This window comes from Gobio gobio (assembly GCF_949357685.1).
Source record: "Gobio gobio genome assembly, chromosome: 1".
NCBI lineage: Eukaryota > Metazoa > Chordata > Actinopteri > Cypriniformes > Gobionidae > Gobio > Gobio gobio.
This window is the reverse complement of record NC_137097.1, coordinates 21,941,415-21,954,482: the sequence shown is the minus strand read 5'-3', so window position 1 is coordinate 21,954,482 and position 13,068 is coordinate 21,941,415.

The following is a 13,068-nucleotide window of genomic DNA, read 5'->3' as shown; positions in this document are numbered from 1 at the left end:
GAGTGATATGCATTCTTTATTGTTGTGTAACAGTGGTCCAGTATATTACTGTCTCTGGTGGGACATGTAATGTGCTGTCTTTATTTTGGCAGTTCACGGGAGAGATTTGCTTTATTAAAATCCCCAAGAATGATTAAAAGAGAGTCTGGGTACCTTTGTTCAGTCTCAGCTATTTGCTCAGCCAGCTGTTGTAGCGTCGTGCTCACACACGCGTCTGAAGCGATGTACACATTCACGAGAATGAACGAGGAAAACTCCTGCGGCGAGTAGAAGGGTTTACAGTTTATGAAGTGCGCCTCTAGATTAGGAGAGCACATCTTCTTCGGCGTTGTTACATCTGAACACCAACTTTCGTTAATATAGAAACATGATGAGTGGAATGTTGTTTATCAGGTTGTGCCTCCTTACATTTTTCATTGATCATTTGCTGTCTGGAAACTTAGGGGTTGAAGAGAACATACAACCATGTTTTACAGCATTTGTTTGTTACGGTATGAAGTGTGATGTGGTACAGTATTGCAACACTTGTCATGTTTGCCAGTATGCTGGGAAACCAAACCAGGTGATTCCACCAGCCCTTTTAATCCCAGTTCAGTCATAGACCCTTTTGAGTATGTGATAGTGGATTGCGTTTACTTTAGTAAAATTAACTTTTATTTTTATACATCAAAACAATTCACAAACAATTAACTAACCATCATTGGCTCAAGTAAAGGAGGAAAAAAGTACATAAGTAATAAGATAATAAAGAAAACACATTATGTGAAAATCAAATAATACACCAGCAGATAAGTACAAGTTCCATATTGATCAATTCGTTTTAATGCATCCAGATATATATACTGTCCACCTTTGTAAGAAGATGTCCACTTTCAGTTGGGAGTCGGCAGTCAAATATTCCATTTCTATTCAAGTTTTTCTATCCACTGGGCCATTGTTGGAGAATGTGGCTTCATCCAATTAATATAGTTTTTCAATTAGAGTACTTGCAAAATATCTCTTGGTTTTACTACACCAATCCTGAGGTAACCCTTCAAACAAGAAAAATGGGAGAAGAAGGCACGTCTATGCAGAATTTTCATGATCTCAGCCTTTTACCCCTTTGCAAAAATGTGGATATTTTCAGACAATCCCAGAATATATGTGTGTGGTCTCCTACCTTCCCACACTCTCCAGCATTTCTCTGCTTCTACCACAACCTACGAGAAACATCAAAGAATCAGGTTCACCTTAAAAGGGGCACAATGACTAAGAAACGCATCTAAAGGTTGCGAACTGTACGTGCATTGACTTCGGTTGCTGAACAAGTCCAGATGCAATATCCAGTCCAGAGTCCAGAGTTTCTTGATGTTTTCATTAGGAGTGCGCTGAAGCGTTAATTGTGTTTTTCATGTTGATTCCCACAAAATTAACTTAAAGATAGTTGCAAGAAGGAAGAAATGTGGGCTCTCAAAAGAGATTGAGCCATGATGTGCCTAATCAGTAGGGGTGTAACGATTCATCTACTACATCGATGTATCGATTTATTTTCCTATGATCTAACTACATCGATCTGTGCTCGGCAAGTTGGCCTTCCGGACGACATATATCGATCTAACATCGTTTTAAAAGGTAATCAATCGATTGTATCGATCATAGGAAATAACGCATTGGATTTAAGCACGTCAGACTTTATATGGATGTTTTTTCTTAGCACTTTTAATGATAAAGGTGTTAAACGTTACTCGATTCAGTCTGCCTATCTGTGACATCATCGCAACGCACCAGCAGCAGCGCTCATTGAAATGAATGGGATCGTGTCGCTTTGTCGCTGCGTGTTGCTGGCGGTGTGAACGGGGCTTGAGAAAACAAAACATAGCATGGCGCATGGCAGAGGAGAAGCCAACGAGCGAGAAATGATCAAGCCACCAGGAGAAAGCGCTACCTGTACTTTCAACCCTTGCTTGTTACCTGTGCATTCCTGGGACCAGTGTGCCAGCAGAGCGAGTTTTTAGTACTGCTGGCGACATAGTGAATGCACAGAGAAGTGTTCTGCGGTCAGATCATGGTGATATTTTTGAAAAAGAAATCTGTAGAGTCATTGAAGAGTAGTTGGTTACATTTAATCTTTTGTTAAATATTGTTTGTTTATTAAAGTGAGAGTAGTAGCAGGTTCAGCCAGTTTATTCAATCTGAAGAAATGTTGGTTGCACTTTATTTTTGATATTAATATTGTATTTGTATTATTTTAATTTTGAAAAACAACAGCAAAAGTAGCAGGTAAACTTACTATTAATTAAACCTGAAGAGAAGTTAGTTGCACTTTATTTTTTATATTAATATTGTAATATTTTTATGTTGGAAAACAAAAGCAGAAGTAGCAGGTTAACCTACTGTTGAAATGTTGGTTGCACTTACTGTGCTTTTATTGAATATGTATTGAATATTGAAAATGAGAGCAGAAAAGGTTATCTTCCTGTTAATTCAACCTAAACTGTTGGTTGCACTTTATTCAAATAAAATTTTAATGCATTTGCCATTAATTGTTGTTTACTTGATTGTTTATATCCATAATTAATTGATATACCGGATTCCCTTACAAGAAACAACAGGAATCTTGGAAATTTCACCTGCACTGACCAGTATCCAGATATTTATTTCAGTCACACAATCTTTGGCTAAAAAGTTACTGAATCGATTTCAAGTCACTGAATCGTTTTGGATCGTATCGTTCTAAATTAACCAATATCGTCCTTGAATCGTATCGACAACCTCAAATCGTGATACGAATCGTATCGTTGTTAAAACGAATCGTTACACCCCTACTAATCAGGGAACTCTTAAAGGCCCTATCAGTTCACACCCATTTGGTGAGGTGATCAATCAAAGATGACCAGCAGAAAATCTTTTTCTGTCTTATCCCTATCTGCGTGTTTATGGTGGCATGGAGAATTTTTGCAGTTTTTACACAAAGGTATGGCAGAAATATGATGCTTTTTAATCAAAACATACTATACACCATAAATTCTGAAATTAATTTTGATACCAAGCAAGATGTGTCATTGATTTAATGTCTTCAAATCCCCATCATCTTTGGATATCAGTATTTGAAGTTGCACTAACATAACTAAAGAATCATAACTAGGCTAATATAAAAGGACATGCTTAAAATGCAGGAGAAATAGTGTATACAGTTGGGAGAGATTGATTGTGAGTAAAAATGGTGTCAATGTCCTTGTGTATTGAAAGTTTGTCTCTAGTCTTTGACCAAATGGCTGGCGTCTGGTCTCCTATGCTATCTTTGAAGGTGATAACGGCATTTGAAGAGACGTGGTTTGCGACTCTTTGGGCTGGGCCAGTGATCAAGTTTGACCAGTGGGAAAGGGGGAAGGTTTTTATGGTGCCTAGAGCATTTTGATCATGCCATCCGTTACAGTGTCATAAAAGCTAGTGTTGACAATGGTTCAGAGCACTGTTCCATGTTAACCCATTCTGTTTCAGCATCATTTTTAACCATGGTTTTTATTGACGATTATGTGCACAGATACCGGGAAGCAATTCTTCTCCGAAAAAAAATCACATCCCGAGCAGTTGTTAAAGCTTTAACAAAGTTCTTTACCATTTTTGGTCTACTGAGACTGATCACGTCCAGACTGATCAGGGGGCTTATTTTCTATTTCAATTGTGTGCTCAAGTCTTTAAATCGCTCAATATTACACATCGTATGTCCAGTGCTTATCACCCAGAAAGTCAGGGGTCAGTTGAAAGGTTCCATCAGACCTTAAAAGCAATGATTAGGATATACTGCCTCGAGACATGGTCTGAGTGGGATGAAGGAGCTCCTTTGCTTTTATTCTCAATCCGTGAAACGGTGCAGGAGTCTCTGAAGTTCAGCCCATCAGAGCAGGTCTTTAGCCATACTGTAAGAGGACCACTGAAAGAGAGAATGTTAGGCATTGTGAGATTACAAATTTATAAATTGTTATATAAATAGGTTCCTATATGTAATAGAATATATCTGAAAACATTATCTATATTGTGTTTTACATTTTGAGGTAAACTTGAGGACATTCTAAGGAGATTAAGTCAGGCAGTTTAAGTGTTTGAGACATTAAGTATTTTGTCTTTATGCACTTCCTGACCATTTAGCATAACAAGCTCAGAGCACAATATCGTTTGGCTGATTGGATTAGCATCTATGCATTTGAATGACACTGTTATGCTGATTGAATCAGGACTGATGACAGGAATGTTTGGGGTGTGTCCCTTTTTCCTATTCAACATTTGCACTGTATTGTTCAGTGTCTCCTCCCCTGCTGTGTAATCCCTCCCTGTTACGGCTCAGTTTTGTTTTGGGTTTGTTGTGTTGCGTTCTCTTTCTCCTATAGGTTGCCAGATAAGGATCCACACCTGTACTGAATTTGGAAAGCAGTATTTAAGACGGCTGTCCTTTGTGGGAGGGGGTGCTGACCCCTATCCTGCATTCTTGCTCAGGAATTGGACCTTCATATTGTTTTTCTCTTTATTGTTCGCTTCTTTTTTTGTTGAACATCTATTTTCTTTATTATGTAACCCCTAGACGTAAATAAATCTTTGGTCTAATTCATTTTTGGACTCTGAACCCTTTATTTTTGTTACTTCCTTGAGCCGGAATGTAACACTCCCCCTGAAATGTAATTAAGTTACAGTGTTTTGTACTGTTAGTTAGACTTGACGACCTCACCCGAAAGACAGCACAAGTTCTCAATAAAAAATCCTGCTGAAAGAACCTATCCAAGTCTCCTGGTCTCTGCTTCAAGGAACAAAAGAAGTTCACAACAGCATTGAGGACTAACAAAAAAAACGTGTTAGATTACGTCAGTAATTTCATGATCGGCTTCAGAAAACGTGTGTGCTCTATATCAATGTCCCTCCATAAACTTCTGGGCCCTCCGCACTCTGTCCACTTTTCCCTCCTGGTGCGATGCCCATGTGAATAGGATCTAGTTGTATGTTGGTTTTGATACTTGTCATGTCTAAATGTTTTGTTGTCTGTTGCTTAGTGCCATTAAACTAGTGTTAATTTGCATTTGTCTCTTTTTGCCTTAGAACTGATGGTGCTGAAAGAGGAGAGTGAAGTACTGAATGAAGAGAAAGATCAATATAAGAATCATGATTTGATAACTGGAGAAAAACCTTTTAGTTGCTCACAGCCTGAAAAGACTTTGTCACGAAAAAAGGCTAAAAATAACGGAACAAGAGGTAATTTCACCTGCCAACAGTGTGGAAACAGATTTACTCATAAAAGAAACCTTGACAGACACATGATAATTCACAATGGAGAGAAGGCTTGTACCTGCAAACACTGTGGAAAGAGTTTCGCTCCAGGAGTAAGCCTTAAAGTTCACATGAGAGTTCACACTGGAGAGAAGTCTTGGACCTGCCAACAGTGTGGAAAGAGTTTCCAACAAAAAATAAACCTTAACAGTCACATGAGAGTTCACACTGGAGAGAAACCTTATGTGTGCCCTCACTGTGGAAAGAGTAGCAGAAATAAAGGAGATCTTAAAGTCCACATGAGAATTCACACTGGAGAGAAACCCTACACCTGCCTACAGTGTGGAAAGGGTTGCATAAATAAAGGAAACCTTAAAGTCCACATGAGAGTTCACACTGGAGAGAAGCCTTACACCTGCCAACAGTGTGGAAAGCATTTCAGCCGAAAAGCAAACCTTAATGTTCACATGAGACTTCATACTGGAAAGAAGCCTTTCACCTGCCAACAGTGTGGAAAGAGTTTTGCTGAAAAAGGAATCCTTAACCGGCACATGGGAACCCACACTGGAGAGAAACCTTACGTGTGCCCTCACTGTGCAAAGAGTTTCAGACATAAAGCAAACCTTAATGTTCACATGAGACTTCATACTGGAAAGAAGCCTTTCACCTGCCAACACTGTGGAAAGAGTTTTGCTGGAAAAGCAATCCTTGACCAGCACATGAGAACTCACACTGGAGAGAAACCTTACGTGTGCCCTCACTGTGGAAAGAGTTTCAGACATAAAGGAAACCTTAAAGGCCACATGCTAATTCACACTGGAGAGAAGCCTTTCACCTGCCAACACTGTGGAAAGAGTTTTGCTGAAAAAGGACGCCTTAACAAGCACATGAGAATTCACACTGAAGAGAAGCCTTACACCTGCCAACAGTGTGGAAAGAGTTTCAGACATAAAGGAAACCTTAAAGTCCACATGCTAATTCACACCGGAGAGAAACCTTACACCTGCCAACATTGTGGAAGAAGTTTCAACCTCAAAGGAACCCTTAAAGTCCACATGCTAATTCACACCGGAGAGAAACCTTACACCTGCCAACATTGTGGAAAGAGTTTCAACCTAAAAGGAAACCTTAAAAGCCACATGCGAATTCACACTGGAGAGAAGCCGTTCACCTGCCAACAGTGTGGAAAGTGTTTTGATCAACATGAAAACTTTCAAGTCCACATGAGAGTTCACACTGGAGAGAAATCCTACACCTGCCCTCAGTGTGGAAGAAGTTTCAACCTAAAAGAAACCCTTAATAAACACATGCAAATTCACACTGGAGAGAAGCCGTTCACCTGCCAACAGTGTGGAAAAAGTTTCACCCGAAAAGAAAGCCTTAACAGGCACATGAGAGTTCACACTGGAGAGAAGCCGTTCACATGTGGACACTGTGGGAAAAATTTTAGTTATAAAAAAGCCCTGGAGTACCACATGAGTATTCATGAATGAGAGAACTGGTTTTGTCATCATTGTGGAATTAATTTCACAGACAGGAAATGCCTCATGTTTGGGAGACCGTATAATGTGCCGATTATTGTTATGGTACTAAATTACCTTATGCTGCATTCACACCAAACGCAAATAGAGCGTCTGGAGCGAGTGATTTCAATGTTAAGTCAATGTAAAGACACGTCGACGTGTGTCTGGAGGTCCTGTGGCGCGATACACGTGAATCAACCGTCTTGCGCGATATGCACGATTGATTTTATTTTATGGTTTTTGTTCATTCGTGCGTTTGAAGCAAATTCCCGTTGAAAAATCGGAACTTTGACGTCTATTCGCGCCGCGCTAACCAATCAGGAGCTGCTTCTGTCACGTGGTAAAGTGATATGATGAGAAACCCTGCATAATTTAAAGATATGTTATTGTGTCACAAAATTTAGTTTTAAGACTTTTTAAGATGAGAATGTAGTTGTCTAAAGCTCAAATCTGTGGTTATTAGAGAGTGCCTATTAAAAATAATTAATATTGCGTTTTTGGAGTTGTGAGATCCAGGCGATCAGCGGGCGCTCAGCGCTCATTTACCCCGGCGAGAGCAGCCTTTCCTCGGCCAGTCCTTCTGACGTCTGCCGCTGGCTCTGATGTCTCTGTAGTGGTTAAACATGAGATATAATTATCTAACGGGCGATCTTTGGTCTCATGAATCTAATCTATTCACATGTAGTGAAGATAATGTAGGTAGTGCTCTGCCTGAACCACATTTGTGTGGCTATTAATGTTTAATATATATTTTTAATGAAAATGAAAAGAGTGGTGACATATTTATGAGATTTCTCATGGAGCGACTTGAGCGTACGTCTATTTCGCTTCAAACGCTCGATTTATATGTGCATCCAATTCGTTGTGGACGCGCGAATGGATTAAAAATTTTCAAGCGTCCAACTAGACGCGAATTTGACGCTCTATTCACGTTTGGTGTGAACGCAGCATAAGGGTATATAGTCGTGTTAATAGTGTCCTATGTGAACATGTTCTGCATTTATTTTCCCCAGGTTTTTTTTTCTTCGTTTTTTTTTTTTCTTTTTTGAAAATCGTATTTCAATGTGTGGCAACTATAGTTGCAGGTAGACAAATATGTTATATGCACCCCTTCAATGTCAAATTTGAATAGGAGGAGAACACCTACTGACTGAAGTAGGTGAATGTAATTTCAACAATATAATGGAATCATTCCATAAAGTGCTTTAAGGACAAAGCTTTTTTCTCTGTAAATGTTTTATGAACTTTTTATAGATCTAATGAAATTTAACAAAATGTTATTTCAATGAGAACCTCATGAAAGGTAGATATCATATCAGTGTGTTACATAAATTAGGTGTTAACTCTAGAACATTTTTTATTGTTTTTAAAGGGGTAGTTCAACCAAAACATGTGAACGTTTACTCACCCTAATGTCATTCCAAACCTCAATGAATTTCTGTCTGTGTAACATAAAAGAAAATCATTTGAGTCTTTTTTTGTCCATACAATAGGCTATTCAATGGTATAGCCTATAGGCTATTCAATGGTTTGGTTGCCAACATTCTTCAAAATATCTTCTTTTATGTTTCACGGAAGAGAGAAAGTCATACAGGTTTGGAACGACATGAGAGTGAGTTAATGACAGCAGATTTTAAAAGCAGTAAATTCACTTAAATGTATCCTAGCTCAAAATCAGTGGTTTACTGTCAAGTGCATTTCTGTGTGACAAAAGTGCAATATTACGTTTGTTATCTGCATTTGCAGTAAATTCGATAATATCCATCATTAGTTGTCCCTGTCCTAGATTTATTTATTTACTCCAATTTAAGGCCCTAACCCCAGTTAAAACATTCAAGAGGAACTCATGGGCCGGATGGGCTGGATTTGCCAGGGCCGAATTTTAGCCCCAGTCCAGCCCTGCCAGAAGGCCTATTGAAGTGTTCAGGAGATATGCAGCAGTTATAGCTACATTTTGGTTTTGAGTTTACTTAATTAATAGTGCGAATTAATTGATGTCAAACAAAACGGTGCGTGTTATTTTCTCTAATAAGTAAACTTCCAAAGCACATCATGTGCGTTCTCTCCGCGCTGTCCTGTGTCCCGCAGCTTTCACGCAGATTGTGAGAGTTGGCCATCCAAACAAAACGGGCCAAATATGTAGCCAAAAACAATTATTCAGGCCAAAATTAATGTGATGGCGGCAATGAACACAATGTTTTTTGTATGTGTGTCTGTGTGCACAAAAAAAAACAAAAAAAACAACGTATTGTATTCATTGCCTCCATCCTATGATTTTTATAATCGACCGTCGCTATTTACCAGAAAATAAGTCGCACCTGAGTGTCATGTTGAGAGACGCGCGGGTAAATTTACAGGTAAATAAAATACAAAAACACTGGGTTATGTGCGTACTTGCCCAACAGATCAATTGCAACCATTGTACAAAAGACCAAGCAGAATATTTTTTTTTATGTTTTTATTGAACATTATTACTGAAGTTTTATTTTGATAATATAGCCTATGCGTGAGTCGCCGGCGCCAAAGTGATTTTTTTTTCCTCAGCAGAGGAAATACATTTATCATCATACTGATGAGTAGGACATCATAATCATCATCATAAAATTTATACTTTTATTTGTGCACATTGTGCACAAAATGACTACAATATGTCATGCCTTTGAAAAATAAAAAAAACACTTCTGGCGCACACCATAACATTAACCAAAATACAACGAATACTTGACGAACCTACTTTTAAAAGTTTAGATTATTTTACGTTAAATGAATAAGTCACTGCATGTTTCATGATAATCTATATTTTAATTGTTATTGCATACTCTGAATTGTACCACAATGTCTTATTTCTGTTTTGTACTTTGTAATTGAACTAAAAAAAAAAAAAAATCTGAACGAAAAACGAAAAATAAAGCTGAATTCTTGTTTTTCGTTTTGTTTTAAAAAAACAAAAAAACGAAAAAGGAGTCTTTTTTTGTTTTTTAATACTGTTTCAAAGGAAAATCAAATGAACGAAAAAGTACACTGTACACTTTTCCCCAATCAATTTTTTTATTTTATTTAAACCTCCTCATATTTTTAATCTTTTAAATGAATCCATAATTGAGATTTAAATCTGAGTTTAAAGTATGGAGCAACATGATTAAAGTTAATCCATCTTAAATATAAATTAAATCCATGTTCAAAATGATGGTTTAAATGTAAACCTGCTTATTTTTAAACAAGGTTTAAAGTTTGGTGCAATACGATTATTAGATAAACCTTGATTTAATCTAGATTTAAGAGTAATTGTTGGTAACCCACCCTATAAGTCTTTAAAAAAATCATTTAAATGGATAATATGTGTACCTCCTGTGTACCTAATTACTGTTTGTCTGATGAGTGTCCAATCTCTAACTGATTTCCCCACACAAATGTTAATGCTTTGATGTTAAAGCTAGAATGTCACTAATGTGTTTATTCACATGATTTTTATTTTTATCTAGGCTACATTTTCCATACCAACAAAGAAACAAAAAAAAGGACAAAATAAATAATCTGATCTATAGCATGTTAAATGGTGGTAGCCTAGTCTATGAATGGGACACCCCTCTAAGCTCACAGAAATGGTTAGACCCAAGTCTTCAGCAGCCAATGACACTGACCCATTCAAACTGAATTTTAACGCGAAATGTGAAATATGCGCTGATTCGTCACACGTATTTAACAGGTATTTCACGCGTATTTTACCGGTGAAATACGTGTTAAATACACGTAAAATACGTGTTAAATACGTGTTAAAATTCACTGTTTTTGGCCCTCTTGCTTTAATAATGCTGAAGACATGCTCCAAATTGCTTGCAAAGACATTTGAAGTACCTTCAACTCGGGCTTCTATTGTATTTTAGGTAACACTAAAATGTGCTAAAAGTGCCAAAAAAAACTTAAAAAACTTAGTGTCATTTAAATACACTTCATGCAGGCTAGGAGTTCTGTTTAATAGTACCGTGAGAGCACTGAAAAAATATTGGTATTTCTTCATAATCTACTTACAGTGAATAATACACCAGGATTGAATATTTGCTTTACACTGACATTTAATTTCATACAAACCAATTTACATACGAACAAATCCCAAATCCCAGCTCTCCCTCCACATCATGAACAGCACTGTGGCAGCAGTGGAGTCATTCCGGTTCCTGGGCACTGCCATCTCTCAGGACCTGAAGTGGGACAATCACATTGACCCCATTGTGAAAAAGGCCCAGCAGAGACTGTACTTCCTTCGTCAGCTGAGGAAGTTCAACCTCCCACAGAAGCTGCTGATTCAGTTCTACTCGGCTGTCATTGAGTCTGTGTTATGCACTTCCATCACTGTCTGGTTTGGTTCAGCTACCAAATCTGACATCAAGAGACTACAACGCACAATCCGGACTGCGGAGAGGATTATTGGTGCTCCCCTGCCAACCCTCCAGGACCTGGCACAGGAACAGTTTCTAGGCACAGGCCATTTCCCTCTTGAACAGTTAACCCCCCCCCCCCCCCCCTGTAAATATTACTGTAAATATGTTCATAATCTGTAAATGTTTAGTCTGACTAAACGTAACTGTGACCATATATTTTTTTATATTATTTTTCATATTTTTATTCTTAGAATTTGTATTACTATGTTCTTGTTGTGTTTGTATTGTATATGTGCACTGGAAGCTTCAGCACCAAGAAAAATTCCTTGTGTGTGCAAGCACACTTGGCAATAAAGCTCTTTCTGATTCTGATTCTGCATTTCACCCATCCAAGTGTGCACACAGAGAAGTCAGTATTGAACACACACACACACCATGAACACACATCTGGAGCTGTGGGCAGACATTTTTGCTGCGGCGGGGAGCAATAGAGGAGCACCCCCATTTACAACAAAAAATATAACAATATATTAAATCCAGTGTCTTGCAGTTATAAACAATTATTTATTACATTATCCAGAAGAACATACCTACATCAATAAATTATCATAAATTAATAATGAAAGTATCATAAATTAATAATGGTCACATTTAGTCAAATCTTTCTATATGATGTAATGTTTTAACAATGTTACAATTATGTTTATGTTCACACTGTAAGTGCACTTGACTACATCTGGAGGTTTTCAGTCTAGATGTAGTCATGTTCACCCAGACACGCAGGAAGTTCTTCAGGAGCAGAAAGCTCAGCAGCAAGACGTCCACGGAGACGGTTCCCAGACAGGTCCCTCTCATCTGCTGCTGCATTAACCGTGTCATCCTCGCTGTCATCCTGTCCCTGGCTTTCCTCCTCCTCCTCCTCCTCCTCCATGAGATCATCTGCTGCCACACAGATGTTGTGGAGGATGCAGCGGGCACCAATCACCTTCGGGGCGAATAGAGCCCTTACCTTCAGAGCCCTCAGGAAAATGGCACGCCAGCGCGTCTTTAACATGCCAAAGGTGCGCTCGATAATGTTCCTCGCCCTAGCATGATGCCTGTTGTACCGGGGCTTGGTGAATTTCAAAGTCATGAAAGTAATAATTTACTGTGTCTTCTCTGCGTGTTCTTCTTACCTGTGACAGGCTGGCGGTATGGTGTCATGATTCCACCATCTCCCAACAGAAAGTATCCAGCTAGTGCATACAGAGCCTGTTGGTACATTGGTGATCTGCGCAGGACAAGGGCATCATGTACAGAGCCTGGATTGCCAATGTACACATCTATAAATGTGCCCTTGGCATCACAGGTACCCTGCAGTATGATGGAAAGAAAGAGTTTCCTGTTAATGTAGCATATTTTTTGTGGCTCAGCAGGAGGAAAAATCCTGATGTGGCACCCATCGATGGCACCAGCTGCACGGCAGAATGCCTCATGACCAGCAAGGCGAGCAAAGCCAACCACCACCTCCTCCATCTCCTCTGGTTTTGGGAAATTAATAACTTTATGGAGGATGGTCATCATTTCCTCCACAACGTTGTGGACGGTCCTGCAAACTGTTGCAAGTGGCATGCTGAAGGTGTCTGAAGTGACCCTGTAGGATGCTCCACAGGCAAGCCAGTAAACCGTAACCAGCACTTCAATTTCATGGCTCCCTCCATGGGCTTTTTTACGGGGCAGCACCTGGACCAGCATGCTGATGCTGTTCCTGGAGAGCCTGAAGGCTGGTTTCAAATCCGCTCCAGAAAAAAACTTGACCAGGATAGGTACCTGGTCATTGATCCGAGTGTACTTTTGAATGGGACTTTGTTCCTGTTAATACAAAAACTTTTTTTAAGAATGTATTTTACAACATTGTTGCTGTATTATGTATTTATTATATATTTGTTTAT